This window comes from Pristiophorus japonicus, chromosome 5 (genome assembly GCF_044704955.1).
Source record: "Pristiophorus japonicus isolate sPriJap1 chromosome 5, sPriJap1.hap1, whole genome shotgun sequence".
Taxonomy (NCBI): domain Eukaryota; kingdom Metazoa; phylum Chordata; class Chondrichthyes; family Pristiophoridae; genus Pristiophorus; species Pristiophorus japonicus.
In genome coordinates this window covers 16,880,510-16,897,196 of record NC_091981.1, presented here as the reverse complement: position 1 = coordinate 16,897,196, position 16,687 = coordinate 16,880,510, and positions in this window count along the sequence as shown.

The window sequence follows — 16,687 nt, the reverse complement described above, 5'->3', positions numbered from 1 at the left end:
ACTTACCTTAGTGGGCAGAGTTTTTAGCAATACAATGTGCTTATTTAATTTTATTTTATTGTGTTTTTGTGTGTGTTTTTAAACACTTGCCCCTGTAGAAGTAGGCTATGTGCCTGCTTTTTCAGGTGCAAGATTTTTGAGGACATTTGCTGGGCACGATATGGGTAAATCCCGCAAGCTTGCCCGTGCAAATGTCCTCACTTCCGATCTGCGGCTTGACAGATCGGAAAAGCCCGTTTTCAGCGCATGCGCAGTGTGCGTTGAAAACTGGCTTTTCCGATGCCTTCCCGGGTCCGTAGAAACTTTGTACGGACCCGGGACGTTGGAATTTCCATGCCATAATTTCTAAATTTGCGGATGACACCAAACTGGGAGGGGATAGTCAATACTGAGGAGGACCAACAAATCACAGGAGGACGTTAATAAACTTGCAGAATGGGCATATAATTGGCAAATGAAGTTCAACACAGATAAATGTAAGGTATTACATTTTTGCAGGAAGAACAGGGAGGTCACTTATTGCTTGGTGGGTGAGAGTCTAGGTGGGCTAGAGGAACAAAGGGATCTCGGAGTACAAATACACAAATCACTAAAAGTTGTGACACACATTAGCAAGGCCATAAAAAAAGCAAACCAAGCACTAGGGTTTATTTTGAGAGGGATATAATTTAAAAGTAGGGAAGTGATGCTAAACCTGTACTGAACCTTGGTTAGACCACACTTGGAGTACTGTGTACAGTTCTGGTCGCCATATTATAAAAAGGATATAGAGGCACTGGAGAGGGTGCAGAGAAGATTTACAAGAATGATACCAGAAATGCCACAGTATACATATCAGGAAAGGATGAACAGGTTGGGTCTCTTTTCTCTTGAAAAAAGAAGGCTGAGGGGTGACCTAATCGAGGTATTTAAAATTATAAAAGGTTTTGATAGAGTGGATACAGAGAGAATGTTTCCACTTGTGGGGAAAAACAAAACTAGAGACCATCACAATAAGATAGTCACCTACAAATCCATTGCAGGATAGGCTCACCAACATCAGTATTCTCGCTCAGGCCAATATTCCCTCGCATCGAAGCACTGACCACGCTCGATCAGCTCTGACGGACTGGTCACATTGTCCACATGCCTGACACGAGACTCCCAAAACAAGCACTCGAACCCAGAGCTCCGACATGGTAAGCGAGCCCCAGGTGGGCAGAGGAAACACTTCAAGGACACCTTCAAAGCCTTCTTGAAAAAATGCAACATCCCCACCGACACCTGGGAATCCTTGGCCAAAGACCGCCCAACGTGGAGGAAAAGCATCCGGGAAGGCGCTGAGCACGTCGGGCCTCTTCGCTGAGGGCAAGCTGAAGCCAAGCGTCGACAGCGGAAGGAGCCTGCGGCACCCTACCCACCCGTTCCTTCAACCACCATCTACCCCACCTGTGACAGAGACTGTAGGTCCCGCATTGGACTCTCCAGTCACCTGAGAACTCATTTCTAGTGTGGAAGCAAGTCTTCCTCGACTCCAAGGGACTGCCTATGATGTTGTGTCACCAAGAAATCCAATAGGGAATTCAGAAGAAATTTCTTTACCCAAAGAGTGGTGAGAATGTGGAACTCACTACCACAGGGAGTGGTTGAAGCGAACAGTATAGATGCATTTACGGGGAGGCTAGACCAGCATATGAGGGAAAGGGGAATAGAGGGTTATGCTGATAGAGTTAGATGAGTAAAGACAGGAGGAGGCTCAAGTGGAGCATAAATGCCGACATGGACTGGTTGCGCCGAATGGCCTGTTTCTGTGCCGTATATCCAATGTAATCCTATGTAAGATCAAAATGAAGTCTAGAATCTTGCACAAATGTTATTTGGTATACCTTTGGTAAAGAGCTAGGTTGTGTGTGTGTAACCTCATCACAAGCCTATGGCTTGAATAGATCATCTCGTGAAATTAAATTCCTCGTAGTTATTAATCGATTCGGAACTTACTACGGGTACTTTTCAAGTTAAATGGATATATTTAAGGAGATGCTGTAGAGAATTGACAGCTGATCAGTTTGTCAGCAAAAGCGGAAGTATCCTAAGCTCCATGTGCAAAACACTCGAATGCAAATTACTTTCCGAGTGAATAGCCAATAACTAGGAAAGAAATGATCTCCTCCAGATCTAATTTTAATAGCTTTATACCCTTGTGTTTTCACTCGGAAACCAATAATAATTTCCTTGGAGCTTTATTCCTTCTGAGTGACTTCCTTTTTTCCTTTCTCCAGACAGATTGCTGAAGTAAGTATTTTAACAAAGTGATTACTAATGATTAAAAAGTTATGAGCTGGTGTTTAAAGAGAGCACATCTTGATGGGAGATTGTGGGATGTCATTTAATGAACAATTCTCGAAAAATAATGTTCTCCGCTATGTCAGACTGAAATTCCTTTAATGGAGTGGAAGTACAATTGGAGAATAATTGTTACATTTTAGAATCTTTCTCTTCTTCTTAGTCTAGATATATTTTTGGCTTCTGTGTCTCTGACTCTTCTCGTAGCTGAGTCCTCGAGGGTTTTCACACACGGTAATTTTAATAGGTCACCGAGGATAACAAACTGGTTCTATTCTATGGGCTGGATTTTTGGTCTCCTGCCACCCCTGTTAGCGCCCCAGAGGGGCGGCAATGGCGGCGGTAAGCACTTCCGGGCGGGCAGCCAGCTTCCAGCACCCCGCCGGGACATTCGGCACCGGTTTCGGCGGGGTGCGGAGCATTACCGCCCGCAAGAGACGCGCCGATGTACAATGCCCCTGGTTGCAACACCGGCTCGATTTTTGGCAGTCGCCCGATCCCTAGCACCCCATAGAGCGCCCCCTGATGGGACCGCCTGTGAAAGTGGGCAGTCCGAGCTATAGCGGCCGCAGTGAAATAAGCGATGTCCACCTCAGCTAAGTGTGATTATTATATATTTTTTTGCGATTTATGTTCTGGTGGCATGAGTTAATTATTGGGAATATTTTTAGTGGGTTTTCATTCTAGGTTTTTTGTTTTCTCCACAGGCCGCTTCGAGTCCAGCTGTTTAGCTCGGGATTTTTACTTGCTCAGCTAGCCTAGCTCCCTAAGTGAGATGTGGAATGCCTCCCTTGTGAACCAGTGGATGTGGTGTATTTGGACTTCCAGAAGGCATTTGACAAGGTGCCACATAAAAGGTTACTGTACAAGATAAAAGATCACAGGGTTGGGGGTAATATATCAGCATGGATAGAGGATTGGCTAACGAACAGAAAACAGAGAGTAGGGATAAATAGTTAATTCTCGGGTTGGCAATCAGTAACCAGTGAGGTGCCGCAGGAATCAGTGCTTTGGGAATTAAGGGTTACGGGGAGCGGGCGGATAACTGGAGCTGAGTCCACAGCCAGATCAGCCATGATCTTGTTGAATGGCGGAGCAGGCTCGAGGGGCTAGATGGCCTACTCCTGTTCCTAATTCTTATGTTCTTATGACCCCAATTATTTACAGTCTATATTAACGACTTGGGGGAAGAGGCTGAGTGTAACGTAGCCAAATTTGCCAATGATATAAAGATGGGAGGAAAAGCAATGTGTGAGGAGGACACACAAAATCTGCAAAAGGACATAGACAGGCTAAGTGACTGGGCAAAAATTTGGCGGATGGAGTATAATGTTGGAAAGTGTGAGGTCATGTACTTTGGCAGAAAAAATCAAAGAGCAAGTTATTATTTAAATGGAGAAAGACTGCAAAGTGCTTCAGTACAGCGGGACCTGGGGGTACTTGTGCATGAAACACAAAAGGTTAGTATGCAGGTAAAGCAAATGATCAGGAAGACCATTGGAATCTTGGCCTTTATTGCAAAGGGGAGGGAGTATAAAAGCAGAGAAGTCTTGCTACAGCTACATAAGGTATTGGTGAGGCCACACCTGGAATACTGTGTGCAGTTTTGGTTTCCATATTTGCTGTGGAGGCAGTTCAGAGAAGGTTCAGTCGGTTGATTCCAGAGATGAGGGGGTTGACTTATGAGGAAAGGTTGAGTAGGTTGTGCCTCTACTCATTGGAATTCAGAAGAATGTGAGGTGATCTTATCGAAATGTATAAGATTATGAGGGGGCTTGACAAGGTGGATGCAGAGAGGATGTTTCCACTGATGGGGGAGACTAGAACTGGGGGTCATATCTTAGAATAAGGGGCCGCCCATTTAAAACTGAGATGAGGAGGATTTCTTTTCTCAGAGGGTTGTAAATCTGTGGAATTCGCTGCCTCTGAGAGCTGTGGAAGCCGGGACATTGAATAAATTTAAGACAGAGATAGACAGCTTCTTAACTGATATGGGATTAAGGGGTTATGGGGAGCGGGGAGGGAAGTGGAGCTGAGTCCATGATCAGATCAGCCGTGATCTTATTACATGGCGGAGCAGGCTCGAGGGGCCATATGGCCTACTCCTGCTCCTATTTCTTATGTTATTATGTTCTTAGCGCTCCGCCCCACACTCAGGGCCCAGCTGATGAATTTTGCAGATTGAGGCGCAAACTGTTCCCGGGCGCAAACTTTACTGTCCCGCCGCCATTACCGCTCCAAAATGAGCAGAGCTGAAAATCCAGCCCAATATGTCCACAGGACCCTCTGACTGTCTTTGAGAAGCAGCAGAATGAAAACATTTGAACTTATTTTAAGCTTTAATTACAAACAGAAAGACTTGCATTTATATAACACCTTTCGCAAAGCACTTGACAGCCAATGAAGTACTTTTGGAGTGTAGCCACGGTTGTAATGTGGGGTCTGTCTGTCTGTCTGTCTTTCTTTCTTTCAATCTTTCTTTCTTTCAATCTTTCAATCTTTCTTTCAATCTTTCTTTCTTTCCAAACAAACAGCATTAATTGAAAAGTAAGTAAGTAACATTTTATTGAAATAACGTATCTAGTGATGAGGTGCTTATCGTCTCATGATGACCATCACTTGTATCATCTCTTTGTGTTCTCAAAACAATTTCATGCAATTGAGTGATTTTCTGGGCCGCTTCAGTTAAGAGTCAACCACATTGGTATGGGACTGGAGTCACATATAGGCCAAGATCAGGTAAGGTCAGTAGATTTCCTTCCCTGAAGAGTCGTTAGTGAACCAGTTGAGGAATGTTTTTAATGACAATTTGACACCGGTCATTTTTCCCAGTTTTTTATTTCCAAATTTTTTTCAACTCCATTGAAGTTCTTAAACTACCATGGTGGGATTTGAACTATTGTTCCCTGGGTTATTAGTCTAGTAACATAACCTCTGCACTGTGCCCTGAAAAGCCACTACTGCTGCTGTAATCCCAGCATGGGTCGTGTTTTAGGCAGGGGCCCAGATTTACCAAGTTTGTGTCCCATTTATACACCATGAGATATTGTGTTCTCTGCGGGAGGGGCTTTGCCCAGTTACATTGTAGACCAGCTCTGGGGCATTCTTGGCTACCCTCATCCACAACACCTTTAGGCCAGAGAACCAACATCTGCTGGTAGTTGTGATATATTCCCATAACATCAGTAAAGCACACAGACACACACACACACACACAAGATGGCTCCATTACATCATGTGACTTTTATTGTATTTACAGCAGTAGTTGCTTTACCACAGTGATCCACTATGTGGAGCAGTAGTCCACGAGGTGAAGCTCCATATTACAATAGCAGAAACAAGAGCTGCAAGCCAACAGAAGCCTCGGTCAAAGAAGAAAAGCACTCCCTGCTGTTCTCTGAGGGACATCGACTAAAAAGGCAGCATCACTTTACCTCAGCATGATCTGCGATTCGAGCTCCTGCCTCAGTGTGGCAGGGTGTCACAACAAGATCTTTCCCCTTTCTGGGTAAAATGCCCTTTTGTGAAGCTGTGGATCGGGGGGAAGTGGGGGGCGGGGGGGGGGGGGGGGCGCGGTTGCACCCATGATGTAAATGACTCAGACCCCAGGATTTGGAATGGATTCAGCAGCAGGCAGTAATGGCAGGTGGGCTTCATGCACCTGCTGCATTTCTACACCCTCCAATGGACCCGCAGGATTTCTCACCCCATATTTGTGTTTGGGACGTATGGCATGGTTCCTCCCTCAAGCAACCTGCCCACAAATGGCCCATTAGAAATCAAAGAATTATTTCCAATAAGGCTGGGATGCAAGTTCTATCAGTGAAGCTGGTTTTAACTCCTTATGTACTATGACTGGATTAAGGGATCAAGCTGAAAATTAATAAATATACCTTGTTTTTGTCAAATTGAGGTTGATTTTCACTATTGGTGAGAGCAGAGAGGTAGCTGTGAATTGGCTGCCTGTGATCCATCCCGCCTAATATCCTTTACATGAAGTCAATGGATCGGAAGTAAGGTAGGGTGTATAATGGGAAGGGGTGTATAATGGCCGGGTGTATAATGGGCGAGTGTATAATGGGAAGGTGTGTATAATGGGTGGAGTGCATAAAGGGAGGGGTGTATAATGGGGTGTGTATAACGGATGGGTGTATATAACGGGTGGGGTGTATAACGGGTGGGTGTATAATGGGAGGGGTGTATAACGGGCGGGTGTATAAAACGGGCGGTGTGAATATTGGGAGGGGTGTATAATGGGCAGGTGTATAATGGGAGGGGTGTATAACGGGCGGGTGTATAATGGGAGGGGCGTATAATGAGCGTAGTGCATAATGGGCAGGGTGTATAACGGGAGGTGTATAACAGGTGGGTGTATATAACGGGCGGGGTGTATAACGGGCGGTGTATAACGGTGGGTGTATAATGGGAGGGATGTAAAACGGGCGGTGTGTATAATGGGAGAGCTGTATAATGGGCGGGCTGTATAATGGGCGGATGTATAATGGGAGGGGTGTATAATGGGCGGGTCTATATAATGGGCAAGGTTTATAATGGGAGGGGTGTATAACGGGCGGGTGTATAATGGGAAGGGTTTATAATGGGAGGGGTGTATAATGGGAGGGGTGTATAACGGGCGGGTGTATATAATGAGCGGGGTGTATAATGGGAGGGGTGTATAAAGGGTGGGGAGTATAACGGGCGGGGAGTATAACAGGCGGGGTGTATAACGGGCGGGGTGTATAATGGGTGGGATGTATTATGGGCGTATGTATAAGAGGCGGGTGTATAACAGGTGGGTGTATAACAGACGGGTGCATAACGAGCGGGTGGGGTGTATGACGGGCGGGTATGTAATGGGAGGGGTGTATATCGGGTGGGGTGTATAACGGCCGGGTGTTTGATGGGAGGGGTTTATAATGGGCAGGTGTATAACGGGTGGGTGTATAATGGGAGGGGTGTATAACGGGCGGGTGTATAATGGGAGGGGCGTATAATGAGCGTAGTGCATAATGGGCAGGGTGTATAACGGGAGGTGTATAACAGGTGGGTGTATATAACGGGCGGGGTGTATAACGGGCGGTGTATAACGGTGGGTGTATAATGGGAGGGATGTAAAACGGGCGGTGTGTATAATGGGAGAGCTGTATAATGGGCGGGCTGTATAATGGGCGGATGTATAATGGGAGGGGTGTATAATGGGCGGGTCTATATAATGGGCAAGGTTTATAATGGGAGGGGTGTATAACGGGCGGGTGTATAATGGGAAGGGTTTATAATGAGTGGGGTGTATAATGGGAGGGGTGTATAAAGGGTGGGGAGTATAACGGGCGGGGAGTATAACAGGCGGGGTGTATAACGGGCGGGGTGTATAATGGGTGGGATGTATTATGGGCGTATGTATAAGAGGCGGGTGTATAACAGGTGGGTGTATAACAGACGGGTGCATAACGAGCGGGTGGGGTGTATGACGGGCGGGTATGTAATGGGAGGGGTGTATATCGGGTGGGGTGTATAACGGCCGGGTGTTTGATGGGAGGGGTTTATAATGGGCAGGTGTATAACGGGTGGGTGTATAATGGGAGGGGTGTATAACCGGCGGGTGCATAATGGGCGGGTGTATAACAGGCAGGTGTGTAAAGGGAGGGGTGTATAACGGGCGGGTGTTTAATGGGAGGGGTGTGTAATGGGCGGGTGTATAATGGGAGGGGCATATAATGGGCGTAGTGCATAATGGGCAGGGTGTATAACGGGGGGTGTATAATGGGTGGGTGTATATAACGGGCGGGGTGTATAACGGGCGGTGTATAAGGGCGGGTGTATAATGGGAGGGATGTAAAACGGGCGGTGTGTATAATGGGAGGGGTGTATAACGGGCGGATGTATAATGGGAGGGGTGTATAATGGGCGGGTCTATATAATGGGCAAGGTTTATAATGGGAGGGGTGTATAATGGGAGGGGTGTATAACGGGCGGGTGTATATAATGAGCGGGGTGTATAATGGGAGGGGTGTATAAAGGGTGGGGAGTATAACGGGTGGGGAGTATAACGGGCGGGGAGTATAACAGGCGGGGTGTATAACGGGCGGGGTGTATAATGGGCGGGGTGTATTATGGGCGTATGTATAAGAGGCGGGTGTATAACAGGTGGGTGTATAACAGACGGGTGCATAACGAGCGGGTGGGGTGTATAACGGGCGGTATGTAATGGGAGGGGTGTATATCGGTGGGGTGTATAACGGGCGGGTGTTTGATGGGAGGGGTTTATAATGGGCAGGTGTATAACGGGTGGGTGTATAATGGGAGGGGTGTATAACCGGCGGGTGCATAATGGGCGGGTGTATAACGGGCGGGTGTATAATGGGAGGGGCGTATAATGGGCGTAGTGCATAACGGGCAGGATGTATAACGGGGGGTGTATAACGGGTGGGTGTATATAACGGGCAGGGTGTATAACGGGCGGTGTATAAGGGCGGGTGTATAATGGGAGGGATGTAAAACGGGTGGTGTGTATAATGGGAGACGTGTATAATGGGCGGATGTAAAATGGGAGGGGTGTATAACGGGCGGGTCTATATAATGGGCAGGGTTTATAATGGGAGGGGTGTATAACGGGCGGGTGTATAATGGGAAGAGTTTATAATGGGAGGGGTGTATAATGGGAGGGGTGTATAACGGGCGGGTGTATATAATGAGCGGGGTGTATAATGGGAGGGGTGTATAAAGGATGGGAAGTATAACGGGCGGGGAGTATAACAGGCAGGGTGTATAATGGGCGGGGTGTATTATGGGCATATGTATAAGAGGCGGGTGTATAACAGGTGGGTGTATAACAGACGGGTGCATAACGAGCGGGTGGGGTGTATAATGGGCGGGTGTGTAATGGGAGGGGCGTATATCGGGTGGGGTGTATAACGGGCGGGTGTATAATGGGCAGGTGTATAACGGGTGGGTGTATAATGGGAGGGGTGTATAACCGGCGGGTGCATAATGGGCGGGTGTATAACAGGCGGGTGTGTAAAGGGAGCGGTGTAAAACGAGCGGGTGTTTAATGGGAGGGGTGTGTAATGGGCGGGTGTATAATGGGAGGGGTGTATAACGGGGGTGTGTATAAAGCACAGTGTGTATAACAGGCAGTGTGTATAATGGGAGGGGTGCATAATGGGCGGGTGTATAACAGGCGGGTGTGTAAAGGGAGGGGTGTATAACAGTCAGTGTGTATAATGGGAGGGGTGTATAATGGGCGGGTGTATAACGGGCGAGTGTGTAACGGACGGGTGTATAATGAACGGGTGGGGTGTATAATGGGCGGGTGTGTAATGGGAGGGGTATATATCGGGTGGGGTGTATAATGGGCGGGTTAATAACGGACGGGTGTATAACGGGCGGGTGTATAATGGGAGGGGTGTATAACAGGTGGATGTATAACGGGTGGGTGTATAGTGGGTAGTGTGTATAATAGAAGGGGTGTATAATGGGCGGGTGTATAACGGGTGGGTGTATAACGGGCAGTGTGTAATGAGAGGGGTGTATAACAGGCGGGTGTGTAATGGGAGGGGTGTATAACGGGCGGGTGTTTAATGGGAGGGTGTATAACGGGCAGTGTGTAATGAGAGGGGTGTATAACAGGCGGGTGTGTAATGGGAGGGGTGTTTAACGGGCGGGTGTTTAATGGGAGGGTGTATAACGGGCGGGTGTTTAATGGGAGGGGTGTTTAACGGGCGGGTGTATAAAGGGCAGTGTGTATAACAGGCAGTGTGTATAATGGGAGATTTGTATAACGGGCGTGGCATATAACGGGCGGGTGTATAACAGGCAGTGTGTATAATGGGAGGGGTGTATAACGGGCGGGTGTGTAATGGGAGGGGTGTATAATGGGTGGGTGTATAATGGGAATGGTGTATAACGGGGGCGCATAACGGGTCGGTGTATAACGTGAGGGGTGTGTAACGGGCGGGTGTATAACGGGTGGGTGTGTAATGGGAGGGGTGTATAACGTGCGGGGTATATAACGGGTGTTTATAACCGGCGAGCGATTTACTACTGCCAGTTTTGCACTATTGCTGAAAGTGAATATCAGTCTCTACCCACCAGCCTCTAATTTATCCCAAGACACAGATAGTTTGTAACTGTGAGCTGCCAGTTTTTTTTGAAATATGTGAATTGCCTGCCTAATGAATCTACTTCCCTGAAATCACGAAACACATAAAAAACTCATTCTCGAAATGCAGAGTGCAATTGATTCCAGCTGTTACATTAACATTAATTTTCCCATTAACCGCCTTTAATTTGTTCCGTTTTCAAATTAATTTTTAGTTATTGATGCCAGAGATGTGACACGAACAGGAGTTCTAGCAACTGCAGCGCGATATTTATTGATGTGCTTTGCCTGTGGAGACATTTAAATTGCATAATCAAAAAATGGTCGGGAAAATAAGAGGAACGTCAGTGTGGTAAATAATGAGGTGCCTTTTTGGTAGACAGTAATATAATCAATTTACACTTTCCAGCGCTGATGATATATCAAACAACTTTTGAACAAATATCTGATTGAGGGAAACACAGATGCTTCTTAAGTCATCCTCCCTTCACTGCTGTAAGCGACCCTTTCTCTGGTGATAAATGTGATAATAACAATTGTAATATTTTGAAAAGCTTGAAGGCCAATTCTGCTGGAAGTGGAGGAGCCTCTAGATAGCGAACTGAATTACACATGTCCTTCTCCAACACCTTTTCATTTTCAGCAACCCTGATGCACAGCGCTGCGTGCTGGGACTGAATCTCAAGAATCTGGGTATCGCTTCCCTTGATTTTGCTTCTCTCCATTTCAATGGTTGAAAGATTGTGCGTGGTGCACGCCTGGATTCTCAGTCCGCGCTCTCTCGCCTGAAACTCTCTGCCAGCATCGCTGAAGATTAAAGTTTACCCTGCTGTCTTTTCACTGTGCAAGTAATCCTGAGATCTGTGTCCCTTCAAATCACTTCTAATTACATTCGGAACAGGATTCGGACACCTTCAAACTCCTTTATTCATCTCAATCGGGATTTCAAAAGGCACGATTTGGGCATAATTTGCAATTGGATGCACTGATTAAAAGAAAGAAAGACTTGCATTTATATAGCACCTTTCACGACCACCGGATGTCCCAAAGCGCTTTACAGCCAATGAAGTACTTTTGGAGTGTCGTCACTGTTGTAATGTGGGAAACGCAGCAGCCAATTTGCGCACAGCAAGCTCCCACAAACAGCAATGTGATAATGATCAGATGATCTGTTTTTGTTATGGTGATTGAGGGATAAATATTGGTCAGGACTTGAACCCACAACCTTTTGACTCAGTGGCAAAAGTGCTTCCGACTGAGCCACAGCTGACATCCTGACAAAATAAGAGAATAAAATATCTAGGTTGGTAATCTCCTTCAACTGGCGTGGCAACGCCATTAGCATCACCAGAATTCTTCATCAATCCGATGCAAAAGTCATTTTTAGATCCCATCCTAGTTTACCGATTAGTTGAAGACACCAAACGTAATAAAGGAAAAGCTCATATCCAGCATTATATCAGTCAGTTTCGATTGTTTCTGGAGATGAAGGAGGTGAAATCTGGATTCAGCATTTGTGCAAAAGGGCCCGGTTTCCATTTCCATTGACTTTCAGTGAAAAGAACATCGGGCAGTGTGTGAGAGGTCGTGCAGATTCTCCAGCGCACCTTTTGCGCTACTGACGAAATTAGAAGCACAAAAATAAAACCTGAAGATGAAAATCTATTTAAAAGTCTTCAAATCACGCACACCCGCCGAATGATTGCCGCCCATACTGGGAGTTTCGGATCAGAGAGTCAGCCCTGTAAACAACAATAATAACAACAACTTGTGTTTATATAGCGCCTTTAACGTGGTAAAACGTCGGAAGGCGCTTCACAGGAGTGTTATCAAACAAAATTTGACACCGAGCCACCGGAAGGAAATATTAGGGCAGCTTGGTCAAAGAGGTAGGTATGAAGGAGCATCTTAAAGGAAGAAAGAGAGGTAGAGAGGTGGAGAGGTTTAGGAAGGGAGTTCCAGAGCTTAGGGCTCCTGAAACCAACCCACTCAATAGTATCTTCAAATTTTGCTCCTTCAACAAAATGATACAAAGTAATCAACAGAAATGGTAAAAAAAACTATGAAATTATATATTATTATTGTTGTGTTTGGTGCTTTTTAAGAGCATGATGGTGTTGAAATATCTTTTGGAGAAAAGAGTAAGTGTGGATTTTATAAATTCATGCTTGCAGGAATGCATGTGAGTAATCCAGACTCCGAATTTCTGGCCATTAATTGTAATGCAAGCTCGTAATGGACGAGGCTTCATGCTGAGAGCATGAATTTGTAAAATCTACAGCCTACCATGTGATATTATTATACAATCACATTCGCATCAAATTTCTCTGTCTGCAATTTCAATAGAGGCATTCACCCATAAAATAGGACAATGCTGCTATTAAAATGGCGTACAAAGGAGTTTGACCACTCACATGATAATATCACACAATGTAATTGTAATATATAGCTCTACCTAGTGGACTACTGCTCCACCAAGTGAACTACCATGGTAATGCAGCCACTGCTGTTTATACAGTAACTTTCCAGATTAAAGCCACCTTGTGGGTGTGTGCTTTAGTGATGTCCTAAGGATATATCACAGCAATATCCAGACTTGTCGGTCCAAACTCATTGGCTTGTCTGAATGGGATACAATCAAAAATTGTGGGAAAACGACAAAAGATGCACGGAAATGTAATCGCTGTCGCTGCACCGCCGTAGCGTCACGGGAAGTGCGGCAGAAACTCCCAGCGCGTGTGTAAGTGGGGCTTCCGTCAAATGTCTGGTGAATTTACGGTGGTGGTGCAGGAGCAACAATGGGGAAAATTCAGGTCCCAAATCCTTGACATTAGTCAAGTGCATGTTTGAACTGCAGATTGGTTTGCCAACCCTGTTTGGAAGCATTGCTGGAGGTTCCATCACAGGGATTACAGTCTCCCACTGCTCTACTTCCACCATTGGTCTACTAACACTTCCACCTCGCCACAGCATTCCCAAGCTAATTAACTCTTCATTACCCAATTGGATGATTCTCAACTTCAGTTAAGCAACCCTTTCCCCCCTCCCCCACCCCCGAATCTCCAAATGCTTTTTTATAACCAATAAGCAAAATTGCCCAAAGAAATGTTTATATGCAAACAATGTTTTTGAATGTCCCGATGAATTTCCTCCAGGATAACTGGCAGCAATGCCGGAGATCAATCTTCAATTCCTGGAGGCTCCAGAGCAACCCTGGAGGGGTTGGCAACCCAAACTGTAGAAGCACTTCCACTGCTTCGTAATCTCATATGTGTGCTTAGTCAAATAAAGGACATCTTTGAAAAGCACTAGTGAAAGAACAATTGTATTTCAGCTACAGGCTATGCTCCACTTAGCTGTATATCCTCCTCCAATTGATGCGGTCAACTTGTGAGTTCACAATGCTCCAAAAGATGTACGAAAATGTCATCGCTGTCGCTGTAACTTCACCAGAAGTATCTACACTTCAAAAGTACATAATTAGCTCTAAAGCGCTTTGGGACATCCTGATATCATGAAAGCCACTATATAAATGCAAGTTTTTCTTTCTTCGACTCATAGAATCAGAGAAATTTACAGCACAGATGGAGGCCATTTCGGTCCATCGTGTTCATGCCGGCCGACCATAGAAACATAAAAACATAGAAAGTAGGTGCAGGAGTAGGCCATTCGGCCCTTCGAGCCTGCACCACCATTCAATATGGCCGATCATGCAACTTCAGTATCCCATTCCTGCTTTCTCGCCATACCCCTTGATCCCTTTAACCGTAAGGGCCACATCTAACTTCATTTTGAATATATCTAACGAACTGGACTCAACAACTTTCTGTGGTAGAGAAATCCACAGGTTCACGATTCTCTGAGTGAAGAAGTTTCTCCTCATCTTGGTCCTAAATGGCTTATCCCTTATCCTTAGACTGTAACCCCTGGTTCTGGACTTCCCCAACATCGGGAACATTCTTCCTGCATCTAACCTGTCTAATCCGATCAGAATTTTATATGTTTCTATGAGATCCCCTCTCATTTTTCTAAATTCCAGTGACTATAAGCCTAGTCGATCCAGTCTTTCTTCTTATGTCAGTCCTGCCATTCCGGGAATCAGTCTGGTGAAACTTCGCTGCACTCCCTCAATAGCAAGAATGTCCTTCCTCAGATTAGGAGACCAAAACTGCACACAATATTCAAGGTGTGCTCTCACCAAGGCCCTGTACAACTGCAATAAGACCTCCCTGCTCCGATACTCAAATCCCCTCGCTATGAAGGCCAGCATGCCATTTGCCTTCTTTACTGCCTACTGTACCTGCATGCCTACCTACCATGACACCCAGGTCTCATTGCACCTCCCCTTTTACTAATCTGTCACCATTCAGATAATAATCTGCCTTCCTGTTTTTGCAACCAAAATGGACAACCTCACACTTATCCACATTATACTACATCTGCCATGCATTTGCCCATTCACCTAACCTGTTCAAGTCCCCCTGCAGCCTCCTAGTATCCTCCTCGCAGCTCGCACTACCACTCAGCTTAGTGTCATCTGCTAACTTGGAGATATTACATTCAATTCCTTCATCTAAATCATTAATGTATATTGTAAATAACTGGGGTCCCAGCACAGAACCTTGCGGCACCCCACTAGTCACTGCCTGCCATTCGGAAAAGGATCAGTTTATTACCACTCTTTGCTTCCTGTCTGACAACCAGTTCTCTATCCACATCAATACATTATCCCCAATATCATGTGCCTTAATTTTGCACACTAATCTCTTGTGTGGAACCTTGTCAAAAGCCTTTTGAAAGTCCAAATGCACCACATTCATTGGTTCTCCCTTATCCATTCTACTAGTTGCATTCTCAAAAAATTCTAGAAGATTTGTCAAGCATGATTTCCCTTTCATAAATCCATGCTGACTTGGACCGATCCTGTCACTGCTTTCCAAATGTGCTGCTATTACATCTTTAATAATTGATTCCAACATTTTCCTCACTACCGATGTCAGAATAACCGGTTTATAATTCCCTGTTTTCTCTCCCTCCTTTTCTAAAAAAATGGGGTTACATTAGCTACCCTCCAATTCATAGGAATTGAACCAGAGTCTATAGAATGTTGGAAAATGGCTACCAATGCATCCACTATTTCTAGGGCCATTTCCTTAAGTACTCTGGGATGCAAACTATCAGGCCCTCGGGATATATTGGACTTCAGTCCCTTCAATTTGCCTAACACCATTTCCTGACTAATAAGGATTTCCCTCAGTTCCCCCTTCTCGCTAGATCCTCGGACCCCTAGTATTTTCGATAGGTTATTCATGTCTTCCTTCGTGAAGACAGTACCAAAGTATTTGATCAATTGGTCTGCCATTTCCTTGTTCCCCATTATTAATTTTCCTGATTCTGACTGCAAGGGACCTACATTTGTCTTCATTAATCTTTTTCTATTCACATATCTATAGAAGCTTTTGCAGTTTTTATGTTCCCTGCAAGCTTACTCTCATACTCTATTTTCCCCCTCCTAATTCAACCCTTAGTCCTCCTCTGCTGAATTCTAAATTTCTCCCAGTCCTCAAGTTTGCTGCTTTTTCTGGCCAATTTATATGCCTCTTCCTTGGATTTAACACTTTCCCTAATTTCCCTTGTTAGACACGGTTGAGCCACCTTCCCTTTTTTATTCTTATGCCAGACAGGGATGTACAATTGTTGTACTTCATCCATGTGATCTTTAAATGTCAACCATTGCCTATCCACTGTCAACCCTTTAACTATCATTCTCCAGTCTATCCTAGCCAATTCACATCTCATACTGTCGAAGTTTCCTTTCTTTAAGTTCAGGACCCTAGTCTCTGAATTAACTGTGTCACTCTCCATCTTAATGAGGAATTCTACGATATTATGGTTACTCTTCCCCAAGGGGCCCCACATGACCAGGTTGCTAATTAATCCTTTCTCGTTACACAAGACCCAGTCCAGGATGGCCTGCTCTCTAGTTGGTTAATCGACATGTTGGTCTAGAACACCATCTCTTATACATTCTAGGAAATTCTCCTCCATAGTATTGCTACCAGTTTGGTTGGCCCAATCAATATGCAGATTAAAGTCACTCATGATAATTGCTGTACCCTTGATGCACGCGACCCTAATTTCCTGTTTGATGCCATCCCCAACCTCCCTACTACTGTTTGGTGGTCTGTACGCAACTCCCACTAATGTTTTCTGCCCTTTGGTGTTTCGCAGCTCTACCCATATAGATTCCACATCATCCACGCTAAT